Raw genomic sequence first — 11,511 nt, forward strand, 5'->3', positions numbered from 1 at the left:
TGTGCAAACAGGGCTGTACGCTCTACCTTAAAGTCAGAAGATAGAATCATTTGATAGAGATTTTGTGAGTCGAGTAAAGCTGCTGCATTAATAATTGTCATTTGATCTAAACAACACGGCATGCAGCAGTTCACATGAGGACGTCAACAACTCTGAACAGGTATCACATCAACGATTTCAGGAACAGAAGCATCGTAGTGACTAAACAAGGTACATTTCAAGGTGTGTTCGAAACCTGCAGTAACTGAATTATTACACTTGGAGGCAGCAGAAACAAGATCAGAGCACGACACTGACGCATAATGAGAGTGAGCAGTTGCTTGTATACACGTCCAGCAATTATGGAGCAAAAGAACCATTCAAGTCCAGTTTTCACCAATCCTGAATTAAATATCAGGTTCTTTAGCTGCTTAATGCTCCACTGTCGAGCTTCTTCCCCTCAATTTACTTTACTAGAGGAGGAATGAGAGCGAACCAAACAGTAAAGTGGTAAAGCTTAAAGCTGATGGGAGCTGCAGATCCGTGTGATAATTCTGAAATATATCAATTATACCTGCTTTAAGAACTTCTCATCAATGACTAAAAAGCAGCATAAGTGCCGTTCTCTCACTCAGTTGTGCCGTGAACAGGAAAGACTTGTGTGATATTGCGAGGATGATTTAACCCTGCAGTGTCTGAGGGAAACGGCAACAAAGAACCAGCAACATCGGTAAGGAAGGACGCAGGACTTCTGCATGTAACAAAGGCTGCAGTCGTCAGAAATAATGTTGTTCATCCGAACAGCTGTTAGACACTTTTTCTTGCTGTTTTAAATCAAGCAGGTTTACAACAGATTGTGTGAGTTCACTTTAAAGTAGTGGTTGACCCAAAAATTAACTTCAGTCATGATCTGCTCACCCTCATGCTGATGGAACGTCAGGTGAAGTTTTCGTCGTCCACAAAACATTTCTGTAGCTTCACAGCAAAGCAGCACTGCAGCAATCTCCTGAACGACTGAAGTAGAAGAGAACTTGTATAAAATGGCTCCAGACGTCAAGTCATTCGAGTTCATTCAGCCACTTCTGGAGACTTGAATTACACCGGATAAGGTTACATTTAAGTTTTAATAACTAAATAATCCACATAATGAAGCATCAGAAGCAGCAGCAGCTTCGTTTTACCACAACTGACAAGGACTGGCTCAACATTCCTGCAGCGTGTGGACAACAAAAGCTCATTTCCTGACGAGCAAAAGAATCATCAGCACCAAGAACAGAATCAGGAAGTAATCACGCTGTTAGACTTCTCAACCCTCTCCAGTAGGTGTAAACACGTGTTAGCATGAATCATACACATTAATAGTCCTCACACAATGTTTCAACTCTGTCAATTCTGTCTGTAGTCTCTGTTTATATGTTTTTACATGTTTAATTAGATTCTTTGGGTGAAACACTTGTTTCACTTCTCTCTTCTGTAACCTAAGGTGACATAAATGCCCCAGAACATGATATCACATTACAACAGCACAACTGTAATTACTGAACAAAAGATCTCTGACGATCTTTAGGACTTTAATTTAAAAATCTAACACAATAAAACGCTGAAGTTTGAAGAACATAACCGCAGTCATACAGATGATGGAAAAGCAATTGAGTTGTTTGATTGTTTGCACTCTGTTTTAATTATTTAAATAACTCTAGTAATTATTAATGTGCTGAGAGGCCTTTTCCCACTCAGCCCTCTCAAAGTACGGTCAGCTGATCAATTTGTGTGTTAATCGCAGTGATGCAGCTTTTAAAAAGGCTCGTAATCAGACACGGAGTCGGCTCAGCTTCAGTAGTTTTATGTTTCTACTTTATGTGTCTGCACACACACACACACACACACACACACACAGTGACTGAGAGCAACTGTGTCCGTGTTTCATGAATACTATTACAGGCCTCACAGAGCAAATGAGTGCTTCTGCCCACTTGACACACACACACACACACACACACACACACACTTCTAACCCAGGGATATAGGTCACCTCTTTTGTGAGTTCATTGTTTTCTCTTTCATTCTCTTGTGAGTTTCCTGAAACCTACAGTATTATGTTTCCTTCCTGTTGTTGCACACACACACACACACACACACACACACACACATTATTGTTATGTTTAATTACCCCCAGATCAATAGTGTTAATATGTCGTCTACCAGGTGTTTTATTTGGAGAGTAATCCACAGAATACAGATGATACGTTGTAAAACAAAGATTAAAAAAGAAACTCCCATCATGAAATTAGCATGTTGCTAATGTGAAAAAGGTTACGTAGCATTCCTGACAAAAACTGAGCCTACTTAAAGATAAATTATAGAACTCAACGGATCGTCATCTTTTAGAGGAATTGTTCAAATAACTACCCACAAGCAAGGAGTCATTTTCAGTCATTAATAAAATAAACTGCCTCGAAATGTTGTTGTTTATGAGTTATTTTAGGGTGCAATTCCAAAAGAAAACTATGATGGAAAGAATATATCATCATCATCATCATCATCATCATCATCATCATCCGCACCGTGGGTACAAGTCAGACACAATAACAGACGTGTCAGGAGGAGCCCCGCCATTACAGAGTCAAACAAACAGAATTCAGTTTAAATTCAGTGTAAAACTAACGGAAAAAACACAAATGGATCAAATCAGCGACACAGATAAAGGACTCTGTGTACTTGTGTATGTGCTTGTGTGTGTATTGTGAATCACTGTGTATACACTGATGCAAGAGTGTATATGTATATGATAACTTTATACTTTTAACACATTAAAGGAGAAAATACTGTCACCCAACACTGCTCACATGCACACATTAATAAAACATTATTGTCATTTTATTCTTATAATATGTGGGAAAATATTACACGTGTAACAGGGATATTTTCATCCTGCGTGCTTTTATTTTGATGTTTTGCAGCATCATTTTACATTACAGGCCTCTGTCACTGTTAACACTGGTAATACAGGAAATTGAGGAAACACTAGGCACCTACAGCTACTCGTGAAACAGAACAGGTGGTAAATACTTTTAAATTGCCCAGTAGATATGTGTTGATATATTTATATTATCACAACATTTAAATGTGGTACCAACAGATGTAACATGTATGACAGCGAAGGAGCAGAACTGCATGTGACGCGATAAGATTACAGCGTTACATGTAATGTAACTTTAACTGCACTATGATTACAAACTTGAATTTAACCCCATTATACTATGAATTATTTTACAGTTATAAAGCAGCAGCAGCCGCGACAGTGATGTGAAAAAAAGAAAACAAACATTAACAACAATACAACTGTTCTAATGAAAAAAAAAAACATTTTAAGTAACAAGCACATTTTGTAAATATGTCATTTTTTTAGAACAAATTATCTACTGTGAATATTTTCATTCCACCACCATTTGTTTTCCTTGTTTCCTAGCAACAGTGTATTATCCTGTGATTCATGAGAAGGAACTCAGTAACCTCAGTAGTGACACAAAACTTCATCTTCTTCCCTTCTACTAACATGAACTGTAGGTAACCGGTACGTATTGTATTTACTGGATATCCTGTTTACAACAGTTATTTTCTAAAGATAAATCTAAAGCCTAACAAGACATTTTGCAGCTACGAATACATATAATATTATATATTATTGTATATGTTTATGTTGTACTATTTATATTATTGTGTATTATAAATACAAATGCAATTTTTCTTGGAGTAAGATGTTTGTTGTTCTTCGCAGCAGCTTGTGAAACTGTCAGGAAGTGTAATCTAGAGGATTCGTGTCCGTGGCCTCAGATTTTAATGTTTTGTTCCTGCACGACGTCTCTGAATGAAAGAAGCGCCGCGTTTATGAACCGCGCCGGCGACTCAGGGACGATGTCGGGGTGGACAACTGTGACACCGGCATCCGGTCTGTGGTTTGTTTGAGACAATAAAATCACTTTGGTTGAGGTTAGAAAAATATATTTACAGTTTGTGAATCAGATATTTAATCTGTAGGATCGTGGATACATTCTTGAGACCTTAACCTTCAGGATTTAAGTGCACAGAAACACATTTTTATATTTTAAAGTCATGCCAGAGTGCACGATTCCTTTTTATACAGGAATATATTAATTACATTGTGACACTTATTGACAAACAGCCTTGACACTGGGTTGAGACATTTGACTTTCACATGTAGTGGAGTATTATTTTTAATTGTGGCGTTCCTTCTTTTCCTTCAGCCAAAGATCTGGACAGTCATTTATCACAAAAAATACATTTTTGCAGTTTGTGTGAGAGGCTTCCTGGTAACATGCTGTTTTTATTGTGCCTTTAATTCTTAAGTTCACGTCTGATGAAGTGTTCCTCTGTGTCTGCGTGTGGACGCGACACCTCGTGTTGTGCTCACCTTCCTTTTTTTTCCCTCTTCCTCTGTATGAAATGTAAGTAATGTCATATAAGCCTGTGTGAGCGTTCGGCACCCGCGGGTGTGTGACACTCGTATAGAAGTATTCAGTTCATAAGTACACACACACACACACACACACGCAGGCAGGCAGGCAGGAATCCACTAACAAACATCTGTTAGAATAAAAAAGAGCGGAGATGCCTTATAGCGGTGCAGCTCCACTCGACTCTTAATGATGCACACACACACACACACACACACACACACACACACACACACCTCCCTTTCTTATCCTCCATAACAACCACACTAAAACACCTTTCCTCTGACACACACACACACACACACACACCTTCTCTCAATCTTCTACCCACTTACACTCTCATCCCCCTCCTACTACTACCTCTTTCTTCCAAATCACACACACACACTCACACGCACACACACATCTTCCCTCAATCTCCTACCCGGTTACACCCGCACGCTAAAACCCCTTTTTGCACACCTCCCTGACACACACACACACACACATCTCCTACCTTCCCTAAAACCCTTTTCGTTTCCTCTGACACACACACACACACACACACACACACACACACACACAGGCTCTCTTTTTGTCAACCACTAACCCCCCCCCCCATTCCCTCCATCCTCCCCCCTCCCTCCCCCCTCCCCCTCCTCCCAGTAATCTGGCTGGCCCGTGGCCTCCTCTCTCTCGCTCCACTGTTCTGTGTGATAGAATATCGATCGGTTTGCCTCGGCTCGGCGTGGAGCAGGAGGAGGTGGAGGGGGGGTGGCGGCTGTAGGGCTAAAGGGAGTGTGTGTGTGTGTGTGTGTGTGTGTGTGTGTGTGTATGCGTGTGTGTGTTTTTGTGTGTGGGTGTGGGGGGGGGGGGGGGCAGTGGTCAGACATGCTCCAAGGTTGTTACCACAGCAACAGCAGGATGGGTCAGAGGGTTGCCATGGCGCCTAGGTCGCAGGGTCAGGGGGAGGGTCCTGGAGGGCCCTCGTTTTCTCCCTGTATATATATGTATGTGTGTGTGTGTGTGTGTGTGTGTGTGTGTGTGTGTGTGTGTGTGTGTGTGTGTGTGTTAATAGGGATGGGAGGGGGCAGTGGGTGGAGGAGCGAGAGGTGTCCAGTCCAGCTATATTGGGTGTGTTAATAATGAATGGTGTTGTATGTGGCCGCTGTCTCTCTCTCTCTCTCTCTCTCTCTCTCTTCCTCTCGTCTGTGTGTCGCGGTGATATGCGAGCCACTTCAACACCGCCTCCATTCAAGAGTCCATTTGGTTTCTTCTTGATTTAAAAACGAACTTTAATAAGGGGGACTTTATGTCGCCGCGCGGCGCTTTACAAAGCACTGACGGATCTATAAATCTAGATGAAAACGACCAGAACAAAAGGCATCCTCAAATCTTTAGATGTGACATCATATCTGTGTTTCAGAGACACACACACACACACACACACACAGACACACACACAGACATTATCATCATCATCTTTCGAAAGCACACCGAGGAAAATCAATGAAGAAACACAATCAAAATGTAGAAAATATCAAGATTAATATACAACACAGATAATCTGAGCAGCTACTTTTGTTTTATTGCATTTGGTGATTTCACACACTCATTCACACACATTCACACACACGCGGAGATGTATAAAAAACAGATCTACTGTCATTATTAATACCCACAATATATAGTTATATTCCTTCTACACGACACATTTACCTCACTGGAAACATCCACTAAATCTTTGATCTTTGCCACACTGCGTTCTCAAAAAACCTCAGAGTATCAAAATGCATTTTCACATTTTTTTACTCTCAGATTCTCTTCATGGGAAGTGGGTATTTTTTTGCTGGCAACTTTCTTCATTTCACTTTCCGTCTTCACGTGTTTGTTCACTGTACATCGAGAACTCTTTTATCAAATATAACAAGTAATGTAAAAAATAAATCTCACGTGCTGCATCCCACAGAACAACTTTGTGTGGATGTTTACTGTACATGAAGTGGAGGATTTTTTTCAGGACTAACACTGGAGGGTTGTATTCTAGCAGTAGTTACTTTAGCTGGTTTAAAAAGTGTCTTTTAATGAGGAAAAATCCCCAATTTATTTTTTTAAATAGCACAAAGTTGAAAAGAGTTGGATCCACACTGATGGATAAAACCATCATCTCGTGCAAATATCACATGAAGTATAAATCCCTCAAATGGAAGAACACATTTTTTGCTCGTGCTGCAGTCATTCATCTGTCATATAGTGGGAAAGCGACAGTGACAACACGTCTAACCCCCGCCGTCCTGTTTTCACTGCAGAACAATCCTCTTGTGTTTGCGGAAACACTGTGTTTAATTAAACTTGCTGGACGAGAGCCGAGACTGTTTGCGCTTCTTCTCTCCTCGGCGGCGCCGAACACGCTTCCTCCATCACATACTTGGCGAGCTCGCTGACGACGAGAACAGCAGCTGCGGGAGACACACAAAGATCGTCTCAGCCTGTGTCGCCACATCAGTGCAGCATGCAGACTGTCGTGTGTACAGGCTGAAAATTATGACATCTAAATGTAGTCAAATATGAAAAAAACAACCTTTTTTCAATGTATTTATACACATACATTTATATTTCAAAAAACTTTCTTATTTGTTGAGATTAAAGGATGGGGGTAGGAACTTTTGGGGTGTATAATTTAAGCTGAACCTCATACTTTTTGTCCAGTTTATGGAACACAAAACAAAAAAAAAAATAAAAGCCTGATAGTTCTTTAAACAATTGCCTAAAAACATTTAAAGATGAACCAAAACCTTTCTTAAAAAAAACTCTTCACAGAGCTCAAATTAAGAGCGTTATATTTGGCTGGATCAGCCCGTACGGGTGTTGATGATATCATGTCCATCCCGTGTGTTTTCTCCGCCTGTGTTCAGTTCTGTTAAATGTGGCGGCGGACGCTTCAGTGTTTCGGGAAGTGAAAAACGTCGCCCGCCCGTGGTTCAGAATACAAATTCACATCCAGCTTGACTTATCTGGTCAAAAGCACCTTAGTAGCGAGATTTCCTTTTTTTTTTCTTTTTTTTTTTTTTTTTTTTTAGATTTTAAGCCAGTGGACCAAATAGGATCTTAAAGTCACAAGGCGTCCGTGCAAAGCCAATCTCTCAGGCAGCGCCGCAGACCCCCCCAACCCCTTCCCCTCCAATAACCTGCATTACCACTGCAGGGTTATCAAACAGTCCCCCCGTGCAGCTTGGACGGCTGCAGACACATTTCAGCGCTGCGCTTAGTGTTTGCTCTGGGTGTGTTTATGGAAACTTTGTGACAGGACAAGAATACAAATCCACGTTTAAGAAGCACAAAGCAAAAAAAAAAAAAAAAAAAACCTCACCAAACACTGCGAGGATCAGGATTCCAGTCAGCCCAACCTCAAAACACCCGGACAGCCACGATCCGATTGGCATGTCATCCCAGGACCAATATCCTGCAGGGGAGGAGAAGACAGTCAGCGATGTCTTTACATTCGTCTCTCAGATAAAATAATAACAGTGATCGAAAAGCACTCACCGTGTGTTACAAGTTGTTCGTAAAATAATATACTGTTGAAGAGCAGAGGAAACAGATTAGATGCATTAATTCAGTCACATAATTCTGGATGTAACTGAGGGTGAATCCACTTCAACTCCCGTTTATTGTACCAGGAATAAAGTTTGTCTGCCGCCTGTGATTTTATTATGGTGCAAAGTCATAAAAAACACTCCGTGTTAGACGCAGTAAAGCCTGAACAATTAGTCGATCGGCTGATTTATCTTTCAGCCCTTACAGTCGAGAAATGAAGTCATTTTTCCAACAAACGCAGCTCCTCAAACGGGAAGATTTGCTGCTGATTCTTTGTTTTCTGTGATTATGAGCTGAAGATCTTTGTGTGACAGACAAAATAAGATATTTGAGTACTTAAACTCACATTCTGGGGAATTGTAACAGGCGTCTTTCTACTGTTTTTGGACATTTTTATAAATCGAAAAAAAATTGATTAATAAACAAAATAAAAGCTGTTTTTCTAGGATGCTGATTTTTTTTAAAGATCCCCCTCCAGACATGGGGGTGAAATAACTGGCTTCCAATCTTGTGTTTCCACCAGAAACAACGAAGCATCTTGTTAAAATCGTCAAACTACAATTAAACAAATATGTGTCAGTTCCCTGCTGGACACGCGACGCTTCAGTGCTGAATGTTCGACCAGGATTGTGCCAAAGTGTTTGTGATGTCACAAATCATGCTCGTAGGCCCGCCTCTTAAAACCCAGACGTCAACAGAGAGGCAACGACCCGCAGCTTCCAGTCTGCCCCATGGGACCGCCCTTCAGAGAGACGCTGATCAGACGTCGGTGGCGAGAGAGAGACGAATACATTTTGATGCCGTTTGAATTGTGCCGTCAATTTAAAAGATCATTTTGCATCGTGAGAAAGTCACAGTTTGATGTAAAGATGCTCCCTCCATTCCCCTTCTTCAGACAGAGAACTACGTGGAGAGGCCGTGCTTTCTAACCGTGATCCTCCTGTTGTGTTACCTGCACCAGGAACAGGGAAAAAAATACAACTTCTGAAGTTCGTGGTGACGGCTGACACTTCCAAACGGGCCGAGTGAAGCAAAACACTTGAAGTAGAGAAAGACGTGCAGCTTTAACCCTGGAGAGCCTGACATCACCCGAGGTCGTACACGATGTAAGAAGCTCAAAAACAACTGGGCTGTGGGTTTGTGTTGGATGTGTCGTCTTTATATGTACTTTCAGAGTTTTATGACAAACTGCGACTTTCTCTAGTTTAACGATCTTTTAAAGAGACTATGAAGAACTTTCAGTCTGACTGCAGCGCCCCTCGAGAAACACGGTGCGACTCCAGCGCCTGTTGTTGTAAAGATTATAGTTACATATAGTTACATACGTGATCGTCTTTTTCACTGTTACAGGTTAATTATTATCATCAGAGGAAACATTTGAAGTTCCTTGTCGTCACTTTAAACCAACAGAAGTCAGAAACATAACTGTGTCTTTCCATTCACAGCTGTACGTATATGTGTTGTGGGTCAAAGTCTGCTGAACATTTCTGACTGAGTTAATGAGCTGGAACTCAGACTCAGATGTTTGAACACCAGCTTCCTCCAGTCACAGTGTTTCCAGCCGCAGCTTCATGACGCAGGCAGCGCTCTCTCACCTGACTGCGCCCAGGCAGAGGACGATGATGAGGACGACCTTCAGCGCTCGGTTGAACTTGGCCTCCTCGACGTCTCCTAACCCGCAGCAGCTGTCCGGCCGCTCGACGCTGCTGCAGGTCGGCCATATGAACACACGGTGGCGCTCGAAGCCCTCCGGCCGCAGCCGTCTGAGCACCGGCCTGCAGGAAGACCAGCACCAAAACCAGGTTCGGTTTAAAACCCTCCACAGGTCCGTGTGAGACCTCTGAATACATAATTATCACCACTGCGTGTTTTAATGCTCTGTATTTTACAAGAAGCAGCGACAGACACAGTTAAACGAAGCTGAGGTCACCGAGCGGCCGTAAACACACTCACACGGTAAACACGAGCTGCTCGTTGCGTTCACGTACCTGAGATCATACCGCTGCACGACCTTTAGAGTCCAGTCCTCGTCTATAGAGATCTCCACCGCCCCCATAGATCCTCCTGCACCCAGCAGAGGTTGTTAGATGTTGTTTCTGTGAGTTATCTTCTTCTGGTGACGAGTCTCAAAACCGAACTTCCAAACTTCTGCCGTGATTTCCGGGTTGATGTTTTTTTTTTTTTTTTTTTTATCATTACGTTTTACGGGATTTGAGCGCGTTGACGGGAAGTTTCGTAGTGGGAGGAGAAAATATGCACACACACACACACACACACACACACACACACACACTCGCAGTGAAAGTAAAGCTGCAGACATGAGGTCATGAAGTGTGCTGGAGAAAATCCTCCTCTGTTCGCTAGAACTGACAAACAGTGGTTGGATCAAATGGGAATATTATTATTGATACTTTATGTGAATTAAATCACGGATTTCAGAGAGTCATTGAACACACCACCACTTCTCCAAAATACAGCCTATGAAATGTGACTTTCCTCATTGAAATATTAAATCAGTGAAGAAGTTAGATTCAAATTCGTGAGTTATTATTGTTGATAAGATGAATATTTATTTTATTTATATAGCAGATTTAAATGCAGAGTTTAAAAAAAAATGCCTCAGTCAAACTAAACTAGAAGAAGTTAAAACAAGAAGGCAAAAAAAAAAAAAACCAGAAAGCACAAATACTTACATACACATATATATACATTTATAGATACACACATATTGTGTTAATTAAAATAGATAAACCATGTTCCAGTATGTTTATGATCAAGCTGACCTTTGTGGCTGGCAGTGGTGTGACACAGGCCGACCACCTCATATAAATATTATTATGAATAACCAGTATATAGTTGTCATCAGGGTGGAAGTAACTAACTGCATCTACTTAAATTACTGTAATTAAGTTGTGTTTTTTAATGCTTTTATGAGTATTTTTGTATGAGTCTGTAATTTTACTCGTACTTAAGTATGAATTGCACCATGTAATCTACTATTATGCTGGAGAATGTGAGAAAAAATGAGTATCAATGGCGTTTCAGGCAACACCATGACAATTTGTTCACGCTGTAAATATCTGACCTCATACATTCACCGCGTTACGCTGCCTAAAATTACACATGTTGAAGAGCAGTTTGAGCTCAGAGTGACACTCTTATATTTCACCACTGTTGAGGCCGTTTGTTTTCATTGTTCCCCGAGAAAATAATGAAAATGTCCCGATCTCACAGCGTTTCTTTATCCCCATCAGAACCAGCTGTTAACAGGGTCTGTTCTGGCCCGAGACTCGTCCTCCATCCAGGTTTCATAGAAATCCATTCAGTAGTTTTTTTGTTAATCCTGCTGGCAAATCAACAAAAACCAGACAAACAGACTCAGTTGCTGCTTTTAGTTTCAGGATCCTGGTGTTGTGCATGCTGGCTCGTGACTTACTGAGACACTTTATTCTGTCAATAAATCAATTGTCTGATCAATGAA

The sequence above is a fragment of the Acanthopagrus latus genome, chromosome 3 (assembly GCF_904848185.1).
Source record: "Acanthopagrus latus isolate v.2019 chromosome 3, fAcaLat1.1, whole genome shotgun sequence".
Taxonomy (NCBI): domain Eukaryota; kingdom Metazoa; phylum Chordata; class Actinopteri; order Spariformes; family Sparidae; genus Acanthopagrus; species Acanthopagrus latus.